Here is a 13230-nt window from a genome sequence, read left to right on the forward strand (position 1 = left end):
CGAAATATACAAATTATTTAAAGCCATAAACGTTTTTGTTCCATAACTTTTTCGTAAATGTTTAGAAATTTTAGTACTATTCACTTGAAAACCTCCGTATGGATTCTTTTGCGAGAATAAAGCAAATATAATAAATATAAAAAGTTCGTGTGGTTTTTAAATGCCTGGGAGGGTTGGTAGCGGTGTTGCTAGCCTCACACGGGGTACTCAACAATATCTGCCATCCAACGTCACTCTCTAATATATCTCCATATCTTATTAACTTACTTTATGCTATAAACCCTATATAACAACATATATATATTGATCGTACAAATTCTGACTTGTTTATACAAGTTCTTATATTATTCCTCACAGCAGAAAAATGTTTTCCCAAGGTAAAAAAGTTAATTATCGTACATAATTGTACGGCTACGACGTAGCAATTGTCGGGCTGATCTACTCAGCAAATAATTTATATATTCAGCGAATGTTTTTGTCTGAAAAAAGGTTATGTTGACAAAATTTTATATTTCTGAAGAAATACGCTGTAAGGTTATATAATATAAATTTCGCGTTAAAAAGTTGGCGTATAGTGTTGTGAGTTAGTAGGTGGTGGTTGGTAGGTGGGGGGCAGTGGACCCCGCTTAAAGGACGTCCTCGCTTCTTCTTGTCAACATAAACACTCACCAACTACACTCTCTTTACCTATAAGTCTTATTAATAGATGCTAACGCTATTAAAAACATCATATATTGTTTATATGTGTGAGGAGTTTACAGGAAATCATTTATAAGCCGTAGAGCAAATCCTGCCAACTGACATCAACTTCACTCACATGACAAAGTAACTTAATATTGCAAGTATGTTTTGACCGGTTTTATGTATTATACATTACATCCAAATAAACCATGATGAACGTATCATAGAGGTTTAACGCATCCCAGGTTATGTAAAATAAAGATAAATAAAGTTTTGCAGTAAAAACGAGCGTGTAACATCGTGTATGGGTGTAGCGCGGCAGACAGCGGCTGCTGCTTCAGTGTGCTCCTCCAGCTTGGCAGTGGTGGGTGTATTTCTGACGCTTGGGATTTAACTTTTGGATTATTTCTCTCTCAGGTAAGATCACGTTTTTCACATATTTTTACTATTGAAATTTCAATGTATGAGGAGTTTTAACATACAATTTAAGGACTCCAGGGCAAGTATGAAGGAAAATCTGTTGATGAAAACAGCTCCCTCTCTATCGTGACCTCTGACAAAAGAAAATGGCGGATGGTCTCCTGTCTGCGTCTAGAGCACAGCGACTTTCAATTGATTTTCTTTAATTTGCGCCAAAGTTATGCTATAAAGACTGATTCTAACGACGTTAATGGAACTATTGGAGGCCCAGGTTTGTAAAGTATACTGTATATAGGCCAAATATTTATTATTATAAACAGGTAAGTTCAGTTACGTAGCGCGTGTAGAAGGCTCCAAGGGATAAGGATGCGCCTTAGTTATCTCCAGTTATTTTTGCAGGTTATATGATGAGAGATGATCAGGTGCGGTACCTGTAGCAGGTAAAGTACACCATGGTGACTACAAACAGCACTGTGTACACAATACAGCTACAAATGTACTCCAGAAACCAACGAAACCTGAGTTGATTATCCGTGGCAAGTGCGGGAATGAAGGGCACATTTCTTACGAGATCATATAGACTCCATTAATTATATCCCTCTGAACTATCTGAAGACGTCTACATGATACTTGTCAACTTGAAGAGTTAACACTGAACTCAGAGAGAAGTGTTGTAGTTTGTTTGGTGTGAGGAGAGAGACAAGTTGTTGTGATCAGCTGTTCCTACCGTTACCAACCCGGCGCTCCCACAGTATACCTCCCCGTCCCTCCCTCCAGCCCATCCTCTCTCCTTCCCCTCCTCCCTGGTTCTCCTCCCCTCCATTCTTCCTACCCTTGTCCTGCTGCTCCCTTCAGCCTCCTCTCTTCCCCTATCTTCCCACCCAAGATCAACTGGTTAGACAATCCACCCGGACTTCACCGCCCCTCCACGCTCCCTCACCACCCCTCCAGGGTCCCTACCCACCCCAACCAACAACAACACTCCCTCACCACCCTCTTCCACTCCTCGATCTCCCTCACCACCCCTTCTCATCTATCCACCGTCTCTCCTCCTCCCACTCCCCTTCCCCCTACCACCTTTGGCCGTCTCTCCACAATTTCTCTCACACTCGCTGCTCCCGGCCACATGCTGCTACTCCCTTCCGAGGCGATCTGCCTCTTTCCCCCACCCAGGACCACTCCCCACCCAGCTCCCATCTGACCCCTTCCCAGGGCCCCACCATCCCCAACCACGTTCTCTGCCTGTTCCCTCTCTCACCGCACGCTCCCTCTTGCTTCTATCCTCTAAACCCCCCTAACCTACCGACCTTTCTCTACTCGTTCTGCTGTCGACAGCTACCACTCCCCCTCCTTCCTCGACAGCTACCACTCCCCCTCGACAGCTACCACTTCCCCCTCGACAGCTACCACTTCCCCCTCCTCTCTCGACAGCTACCACTCCCCCCTCCTCCCTCGACAGCTACCACTCCCCCATCCTCCCTCGACAGCTACCACTCTCCCATCCTCCCTCGACAGCTACCACTCTCCCATCCTCCCTCGACAGCTACCGCTCCCCCATCCTCCCTCGACAGCTACCACTCCCCCATCCTCCCTCGACAGCTACCACTCCCCCATCCTCCCTCGACAGCTATCACTCCCCCATCCTCCCTCGACAGCTATCACTCCCCCATCCTCCCTCGATAGCTACCACTCCCCCATCCTCTCTCGATAGCTACCACTTCCCCCTCCTCTCTCGACAGCTACCACTCCCCCATCCTCGATCGACAGCTACCACTCCCCCATCCTCGATCGACAGCTACCACTCCCCCATCCTCGATCGACAGCTACCACTCCCCCATCCTCGATCGACAGCTACCACTCCCCCATCATCCCTCGACAGCTACCACTCCCCCCCCCCCTCGACAGCTACCACTCCTCCATCCTCCCTCGACAGCTACCACTCCCCCATCCTCCCTTGACAGCTACCACTCCCCCATCCTCCCTTGACAGCTACCACTCCCCCATCCTCCCTTGACAGCTACCACTCCCCCATCCTCTCTCGACAGCTACCACTCCCCCATCCTCTCTCGACAGCTACCACTCCCCCTCGACAGCTACCACTTTCCCTCCTCCCTCGACAGCTACCACTCACCCATCCTCTCTCGACAGCTACCACTCTCCCTCCTCCCTAGACAGCTACCACTCCCCCATCCTCTCTCGACAGCTACCACTCCCCCATCCTCTCTCGACAGCTACCACTCCCCCTCGACAGCTACCACTTTCCCTCCTCCCTCGACAGCTACCACTCTCCCTCCTCCCTCGACAGCTACCACTCTCCCTCCTCCCTCGACACCTACCACTCCCCCACCTCCCTCGACACCTACTAATCCACCTCGACAGCTACCACTCTCCCTCGTCCCTCGACAGCTACCATTCTCCCTCCTCCCTCGACAGCTACCACTCTCCCTCGTCCCTCGACAGCTACCACTCTCCCTCGTCCCTCGACAGCTACCACTCTCCCTCGTCCCTCGACAGCTACCACTCTCCCTCCTCCCTCGACAGCTACCACTCTCCCTCCTCCCTCGACAGCTACCACTCTCCCTCCTCCCTCGACAGCTACCACTCTCCCTCCTCCCTCGACAGCTACCACTCTCCCTCCTCCCTCGACAGCTACCACTCTCCCTCCTCCCTCGACAGCTACCACTCTCCCTCCTCCCTCGACAGCTACCACTCTCCCTCCTCCCTCGACAGCTACCACTCTCCCTCCTCCCTCGACAGCTACCACTTTCCCTCCTCCCCCGACAGCTACCACTCTCCCTCCCTCGACACCTACTAATCCACCTCGACAGCTACCACTCTCCCTCCTCCCTCGACACCTACCACTCCCCCACCTCCCTCGACACCTACTAATCCACCTCGACAGCTACCACTCTCCCTCGTCCCTCGACAGCTACCATTCTCCCTCCTCCCTCGACAGCTACCACTCTCCCTCGTCCCTCGACAGCTACCACTCTCCCTCGTCCCTCGACAGCTACCACTCTCCCTCGTCCCTCGACAGCTACCACTCTCCCTCCTCTCTCGACAGCTACCACTCTCCCTCCTCCCTCGACAGCTACCACTCTCCCTCCTCCCTCGACAGCTACCACTCTCCCTCCTCCCTCGACAGCTACCACTCTCCCTCCTCCCTTGACAGCTTCCACTCTCCCTCCTCCCTCGACAGCTTCCACTCCCCCCCCTCCCTCGACAGCTACCACTCCCCCTCCTCCCTCGACAGCTACCACTCCCCCTCCTCCCTCGACAGCTACCACTCCCCCCTCCTCCCTCGACAGCTACCACTCCCCCCTCCTCCCTCGACAGCTACCACTCCCCCTCCTCCCTCGACAGCTACCACTCCCCCTCCTCCCTCGACAGCTACCACTCCCCCTCCTCCCTCGACAGCTACCACTCCCCCTCCTCCCTCGACAACTACCACTCCCCCTCCTCCCTCGACAGCTACCACTCCCCCTCCTCCCTCGACAGCTACCACTCTTCCTCCTCCCTCGACAGCTACCACTCTTCCTCCTCCCTCGACAGCTACCACTCCCCCTCCTCCCTCAGCTACTAATCCCGCTCTACAGCTACCACTCCCCCTCTTCCCTCGACATCTACCACTCCCTCTCCCCCCTCGACATCTACCACTCCCCCTCCTCCCTCGACAGCTACCACTCCCCCTCCTCTCTCGACATCTACCACTCCCCCTCCTCCCTCGACAGCTACCACTCTTCCTCCTCCCTCGACAGCTACCACTCTTCCTCCTCCCTCGACAGCTACCACTCCCCCTCCTCCCTCAGCTACTAATCCCTCTCTACAGCTACTAATCCCCCTCTACAGCTACCACTCCCCCTCTTCCCTCGACATCTACCACTCCCTCTCCCCCCTCGACATCTACCACTCCCCCTCCTCCCTCGACAGCTACCACTTCCCCTCCTCCCTCGACAGCTACCACTTCCCCCTCCTCCCTCGACAGCTACCACTTCCCCCTCCTCCCTCGACAGCTATCACTTCCCCCTCCTCCCTCGACAGCTACCACTTCCCCCTCCTCCCTCGACAGCTACCACTTCCCCCTCCTCCCTCGACAGCTACCACTTCCACCTCCTCCCTCGACAGCTACCACTTCCACCTCCTCCCTCGACAGCTACCACTTCCACCTCCTCCCTCGACAGCTACCACTTCCACCTCCTCCCTCGACAGCTACCACTTCCACCTCCTCCCTCGACAGCTACCACTTCCACCTCCTCCCTCGACAGCTACCACTTCCACCTCCTCCCTCGAGAGCTACCACTCCCCCTCCTCCCTCGACAGCTACCACTCCTCCTCCTCCCTCGACAGCTACTACCCCTCCTCCCTCGACAGCTACCACTCCCCCTCCTCCCTCGACAGTAACCACTCTTCCTCCCTCGACAGCAACAACTCTCCCTCCTCCCTCGACAGCAACCACACTCCCTCCCTCGACAGCAACCACTCTCCCTCCCTCGACAGCTACCACTCCCCCTCCTCCCCCAGCTACTAATCCCCCTCTACAGCTACCACCCACCCTCCTCCCTCAACAGCTACCACTCCCCCTCCTCCCTCAACAGCTACCACTCCCTTTCCTCCCTCAGCTTCTAATCCCCCTCTACAGCTACCACTCCCCCTCCTCCCTCAGCTTCTAATCCCCCTCGACAGCTACCACTCCCCCTCCTCCCTCTGCTTCTAATCCCCCTCTACAGCTACCACTCCCCCTCCTCCCTCAGCTTCTAATCCCCCTCTACAGCTACCACTCCCCCTCCTCCCTCAACAGCTACCATTCTCCCTCGACAGCTATCACTAACCTTTCACCCACAGCCACCACTCCCCGTCGACAGCTACCCATCCCCTCTCAAGACAGCTACTAGTCCCTCTCCCTCGATAGCTATCACTTCCTCCTGCTCCCTCGACAACTACCACTTCCCCCTCCTCCCTCGACAACTACCACTTCCCCCTCCCTCGACAACTACCACTTCCCCCTCCCTCGACAACTACCACTTCCCCCTCCTCCCTCGACAACTACCACTTCCCCCTCCTCCCTCGACAACTACCACTTCCCCCTCCTCCCTCGACAACTACCACTTCCCCCTCCTCCCTCGACAACTACCACTTCCCCCTCCTCCCTCGACAACTACCACTTCCCCCTCCTCCCTCGACAACTACCACTTCCCCCTCCTCCCTCGACAACTACCACTTCCCCCTCCTCCCTCGACAACTACCACTTCCCCCTCCTCCCTCGACAACTACCACTTCCCCCTCCTCCCCTCGACAACTACCACTTCCCCCTCCTCCCCTCGACAACTACCACTTCCCCCTCCTCCCTCGACAACTACCACTTCCCCCTCCTCCCTCGACAACTACCACTTCCCCCTCCTCCCTCGACAACTACCACTTCCCCCTCCTCCCTCGACAACTACCACTTCCCCCTCCTCCCTCGACAACTACCCCTTCCCCCTCCCCCCGCGACAACTACCACTTCCCCCTCCTCCCTCGACAACTACCACTTCCCCTTCCTCGACAACTACCACTTCCCCCTCCTCCCTCGACAACTACCACTTCCCCCTCCTCCCTCGACAACTACCACTTCCCCCTCCTCCCTCGACAACTACCACTTCCCCCTCCTCCACTCGACAACTACCACTTCCCCCTCCTCCCCTCGACAACTACCACTTCCCCCTCCTCCCCTCGAGAACTACCACTTCCCCCTCCTCCCCTCGACAACTACCACTTCCCCCTCCTCCCCTCGACAACTACCACTTCCCCCTCCTCCCCTCGACAACTACCACTTCCCCCTCCTCCCCTCGACAACTACCACTTCCCCCTCCTCCCCTCGACAACTACCACTTCCCCCTCCTCCCCTCGACAACTACCACTTCCCCCTCCTCCCCTCGACAACTACCACTTCCCCCTCCTCCCCTCGACAACTACCACTTCCCCCTCCTCCCCTCGACAACTACCACTTCCCCCTCCTCCCCTCGACAACTACCACTTCCCCCTCCTCCCCTCGACAACTACCACTTCCCCCTCCTCCCCTCGACAACTACCACTTCCCCCTCCTCCCCTCGACAACTACCACTTCCCCCTCCTCCTCTCGACAACTACCACTTCCCCCTCCTCCCCTCGACAACTACCACTTCCCCCTCCTCCCCTCGACAACTACCACTTCCCCCTCCTCCCCTCGACAACTACCACTTCCCCCTCCTCCCCTCGACAGCTGCCACTCCCCTTTTCCCTTTGACAACTAACACTCCCCTTCTCCCGTCGACAACTACCACTCCCCTTCTCCCGTCGACAACTACCACTCCCCTTCTCCCGTCGACAACTACCACTCCCCTTCTCCCGTCGACAACTACCACTCCCCTTCTTCCCTCGACAACTACCAATCCACTTCTTCCCTCGACAACTACCAATCCTCTTCTTCCCTCGACAACTACCAATCCATATCTTCCCTCGACAACTACCAATCCATTTCTTCCGTCGACTACCAATCCACTTCTTCCCTCGACAACTACCAATCCACTTCTTCCCTCGACAACTACCAATCCACTTCTTCCCTCGACAACTACCAATCCTCTTCTTCCCTCGACAACTACCAATCCACTTCTTCCCTCGACAACTACCAATCCATTTCTTCCGTCGACTACCAATCCACTTCTTCCCTCGACAACTACCAATCCACTTCTACCCTGGACATCTACTTAACCTTTGATATTTTTCAGGTCACTCGTTTTCTTGAGCCTAGAATATTGCTGTATACTAAGGGCCCTTTTCAAGGCAAGAAAAGAGCAGAGCTAGAATATGGAGAACCTTCACAGCTTGTAAAACCTCACCTTAACACTTAAATTACTGGGAGTGCTTAAAGTCCCTTGAACTGTACTCCTTAGAAAGTAGGCGAGGAAGATGCATCATAATCTATACCTGGAAGATGCTGTAGGGATTTGTCCCAAATCTAAATACTGAAATTATAAAAACAAGAGGCTTGGCAGACGGTGCAGGATACCTCCAGTGAAAAAGCATGAGAGTGATGAGTACACTGACAGAGAACTCAATAAGATGTTAAGGGACCACGACTCGACACACTCCCTTCATGCATAAGGGGATCAAGAAATCTCTGGCTGTCTTCAAGAGGGACACTCGACCGATTTCTCAAAACAGTTCTTGATCCGCTGGGTTGCGGTGCGGCGCGCAATAACAGCTTGATCGATCAAGCCAGATTGGTCTGGGACCGAGCCACGTTAATAGTGACCTCTGGAAGCGACTGCAGGTAAATTTTAAGTTAAATTACTCCCCTTCTCTCTGGACAGCTACCACTTCCCCTCCTACCTGACATCTATCCCATACTTCACCATATAGCTATACACTCTGGCGTCAACTATACAGCTGCTTATTCACTTTTCTAATGTTCTTTGTCATTCCTGTCCAGCATATCATGCTTCACACTTTTCTACCCTCAAGGAAGGTTCCTTGATGCTGGTGAGGGGCTCTTGATCTAGGGAATTGGATCTGTGCTCCAGTTCCCTGAATTAATCCTGAATACTTTCCACATTCCCCCACAAGTGCTGTATAATCCTACGGTTTTAGCGCTTCCCCCTTGATTATAATAATTCATACATTCCTTTTAAGCATCTCATAGGTACCCTTCCTCCATATTAGTACAGATCCCTCTTATACAGCCTCCTCCGTCCATACATAGCCCCTCCCCCTTCTAGCTGTATTACCCAGTTCAATTCCATATATGTTACACAAGTTCCCCTCTATAATGGCCTCTATTAAAGTCCACCTCTCTCTCGGAGGTATAAAACTAATAAAGCACTAGAGCGAAAAACTAAACTGAAAGGCTGGGAAGTGATGTTTTCAGAGAATACCACTTTCAAGAATCACAACAGTGTCGCTATCAGAACTACTAAAAATAGGATAGCTAACGAGAACCTTAAAACCAAAAGATAACAAGCCAGTGAGGTCCTTGTTTGAGCTACGTGTTTTCTCTTGGTTGAAATACTGTTGTACACTAACAGCCCCTTTTAAGAGGCGTAAGAGTTTCCGTCTCTTAATATCATGTTTATTTTTCCTCTATAATCTACCCTGTCCATAATTACTATCGCATATGCTTTGTCCGCTTTCTTAAGGTAAAGTCTAGGATCTTTCCTTAATTCATGGTATAACTTTACAAATCTTTAAGGATATTTGCATTTGCAAAGCAAATGCGATAGTAATTATGGACAAGGAAGACTATAGGGGAAAAATAATATATTAGAAGAGATGGGAATTGACTTGCCTCTTGAGGCAAGTGAAGCTGAAGATCTAGAGAATGTTCAGTGAACATATACATTCAGATAAGCCCCTAAATTACTGGGAACGTTTGAAGCCCCCTGACCTGTACTCACTGGAAAGGAGGCGAGAAAGATGCATCATAATTCATATCTGGAAAATACTAGAAGAACTAGTCACGAGTCTGTACATGAAAATCACTCGATATGAAAGCAAAATATTTGGCAGGCGGTGCATCATCCCCCAAGGAAAAGCAAGGGTGTCGAGAGTACACTTACGAGAGAAAACTGTGTCAGGAGCCCAATGTTCAACTGCCTTCCAGCATACATAAGACGGATTACCAAAAGAGGGAGCTGGCATACCTAAAGGCAATACCTGACCAGCTGGGTTGTGGTTCATACGTTGGATTGCGTGCGCCGGCAGTAACAACCTGGTTGATCAGGCCGATCCCCGGCGAGGTTTGGTCATGGACCGGGTTGCGGGGGCGTTGACCCCCGAAACACCCTCCAGGTAGACTATCACACACTCTACCCCCACCCCTTTACTACAACTGGTGTCTTAAGTTTAGACTTCCCTCCATGTTACGCATAATGTCACCTGTCTGATCCTCTCTCACATGTCTCACTCGCGCCTCCCCCTCTCAAATGTCTCACTCCCACCTCCCTCTCATGACTCCCACCTCCCCCTCTCACACACATCTCACTCCCACCTCCCCCTCTCACACATGTCTCACTCCCACCTCCCTCTCTCACGTCTCACTCCCACCTCCCTCTCTCAGGTATCACTCCCACCTCCCCCTCTCACACGTGTCTCACTCCCACCTCCCCCTCTCACACATGACTCACTCCCACCTCCCCCTCTCACACATGTCTCACTCCCACCTCCCCCTCTCACACATGTCTCACTCCCACCTCCCCCTCTCACACATGTCTCACTCCCACCTCCCTCATGCCTCACTCCCACCTCCCTCTCTCTCACATGCCTCACTCCCACCTCCCTCTCTCTCACATGCCTCACTCCCACCTCCCTCTCTCTCACATGCCTCACTCCCACCTCCCTCTCACATGCCTCACTCCCACCTCCCTCTCTCTCACATGCCTCACTCCCACCTCCCTCTCTCTCACATGCCTCACTCCCACCTCCCTCTCTCTCACATGCCTCACTCCCACCTCCCTCTCTCTCACATGCCTCACTCCCACCTCCCTCTCTCTCACATGCCTCACTCCCACCTCCCTCTCTCTCACATGCCTCACTCCCACCTCCCTCTCTCTCACATGCCTCACTCCCACCTCCCTCTCACATGCCTCACTCCCACCTCACTCTCTCTCACATGCCTCACTCCCACCTCCCTCTCTCTCACATGCCTCACTCCCACCTCCCTCTCTCTCACATGTCTCACTCCCACCTCCCTCTCTCTCACATGCCTCACTCCCACCTCCCTCTCTCACATGCCTCACTCCCACCTCCCTCTCTCTCACATGCCTCACTCCCTCCTCCCTCTCTCTCACATGCCTCACTCCCACCTCCCTCTCTCTCACATGCCTCACTCCCACCTCCCTCTCTCTCACATGCCTCACTCCCACCTCCCTCTCACATGCCTCACTCCCACCTCACTCTCTCTCACATGCCTCACTCCCACCTCCCTCTCTCTCACATGCCTCACTCCCACCTCCCTCTCTCTCACATGTCTCACTCCCACCTCCCTCTCTCTCACATGCCTCACTCCCACCTCCCTCTCTCACATGCCTCACTCCCACCTCCCTCTCTCTCACATGCCTCACTCCCTCCTCCCTCTCTCTCACATGCCTCACTCCCTCCTCCCTCTCTCTCACATGCCTCACTCCCACCTCCCTCTCTCTCACATGCCTCACTCCCACCTCCCTCTTTCTCACATGCCTCACTCCCACCTCCCTCTCTCACATGCTTCATTCCCACCTCCCTCTCTCACATGCCTCACTCCCACCTCCCTCCCTCTCTCACATGTCTCACTCCTACCTCCCTCCCTCTCTCACATGCCTCACTCCCACCTCCCTCTCTCTCACATGCCTCACTCCCACCTCCCTCTCTCTCACATGTCTCACTCCCACCTCCCTCTCTCTTACATGCCTCACTCCCACCTCCCTCTCTCTCACATGCCTCACTCTCACCTCCCTCTCTCTCACATGCCTCACTCCCACCTCCCTCTCTCTCACATGCCTCACTCCCACCTCCCTCTTTCTCACATGCCTCACTCCCACCTCCCTCTCTCACATGCCTCACTCCCACCTCCCTCTTTCTCACATGCCTCACTCCCACCTCCCTCTCTCACATGCCTCACTCCCACCTCCCTCCCTCTCTCACATGCCTCACTCCCACCTCCCTCCCTCTCTCACATGTCTCACTCCTACCTCCCTCCCTCTCTCATATGCCTCACTCCCGCCTCACTCCCTCTCTCACATGCCTCACTCCCACCTCCCTCTCTCACATGCCTCACTCAAACTTCCCTCTCTCACATGCCTCACTCCCACTTCCCTCCCTCCCTCTCTCACATGCCTTACTTCCACCTCCCTCCCTCCGTCTCTCACATGCCTCACTCCCACCTCCCTCCCTCTCTCACATGTCTCACTCCCACTTCCCCCTCTCTCACATGTCTCACTTCCCCCTCTCTCATGTCTCACTCCCACCTCCCTCTCACATGCCTCACTCCCGCCTCCCTCTCACATGCCTCACTCCCGCCTCCCTCTCTCACATGCCTCATTCCCACCTCCCTCCCTCTCACATGCCTCACTCCCACCTCTCTCACATGCCTCACTCCCGCCTCCCTCTCTCACATGCCTCACTCCCGCCTCCCTCTCTCACATGCCTCACTCCCACCTCCCTCCCTCTCACATGCCTCACTCCCACCTCCCTCCCTCTCACGTGCCTCACTCCCACCTCCCTCTCACGTGCCTCACTCCCACCTCCCTCCCTCTCACGTGCCTCACTCCCACCTCCCTCCCTCTCACGTGCCTCACTCCCACCTCCCTCCCTCTCACGTGCCTCACTCCCACCTCCCTTCCTCTCTCACATGCCTCACTCCCACCTCCCTTCCTCTCTCACATGCCTCACTCCCACCTCCCTTCCTCTCTCACATGCCTCACTCCCACCTCCCTTCCTCTCTCACATGCCTCACTCCCACCTCCCTCTCTCACATGTCTCGCTCCCACCCTCTCTCGCATGCCTCACTACCACCTCCCTCCCCCTCTCACATGCCTCACTCCCACCTACCCCTCTCACATGCCTCACTCCCTCTCTCACATGCCTCACTCCCACCTCCCTCTCACATGCCTCACTCCCACCTCCCTCTCACATGCCTCACTCCCACCTCCCTCTCAAACATGGCTCACTATCACCTCCCTTTCTCACATGCCTCACTCCCACCTCCCTCCCTCACATGCCTCACTCCCACCTCCCTCCCTCACATGGTTCACTCCCACCTCCCTCTCTCACATGCCTCACTCCCACCTCCCTCTCTCACATGCTTCACTCCCACCTCCCTCTCTCACATGCTTCACTCCCACCTCCCTCTCTCACATGCTTCACTCCCACCTCCCTCTCTCACATGCTTCACTCCCACCTCCCTCTTTCACATGCTTCACTCCCACCTCCCTCTCTCACATGCCTCACTCCCACCTCCCCCTCTCACATGCTTCACTCCCACCTCCCTCTCTCACATGCTTCACTCCCACCTCCCTCTCTCACATGCCTCTCATCTCCCTCCCTCTCTCTCTCACATGCCTCTCATCTCCCTCCCTCCCTCTCTCACATGCCTCTCATCTCCCTCACTCCCTCTCTCACATGCCTCTCATCTCCCTCCCT

The 13230-nt window shown here is 54.3% G+C and overlaps 1 protein-coding gene across 1 annotated transcript in view; it reads left to right on the forward strand.

Moving 5' to 3' along the window:
* The first annotated feature begins 1015 nt into the window (after positions 1-1015).
* LOC128704134 (mucin-2) overlaps positions 1016-13230 on the forward strand; it is a 67959-nt gene continuing 55744 nt past the window's right edge. Inside the window, exon 1 of the mRNA XM_053799187.2 lies at positions 1016-1098. The gene's annotated coding sequence lies outside the window, so the exon portion shown is untranslated. The remainder of the gene's footprint in view (positions 1099-13230) is intronic.

The sequence above is a fragment of the Cherax quadricarinatus genome, chromosome 66 (assembly GCF_038502225.1).
Source record: "Cherax quadricarinatus isolate ZL_2023a chromosome 66, ASM3850222v1, whole genome shotgun sequence".
Classification (NCBI taxonomy): Eukaryota; Metazoa; Arthropoda; class Malacostraca; order Decapoda; family Parastacidae; genus Cherax; species Cherax quadricarinatus.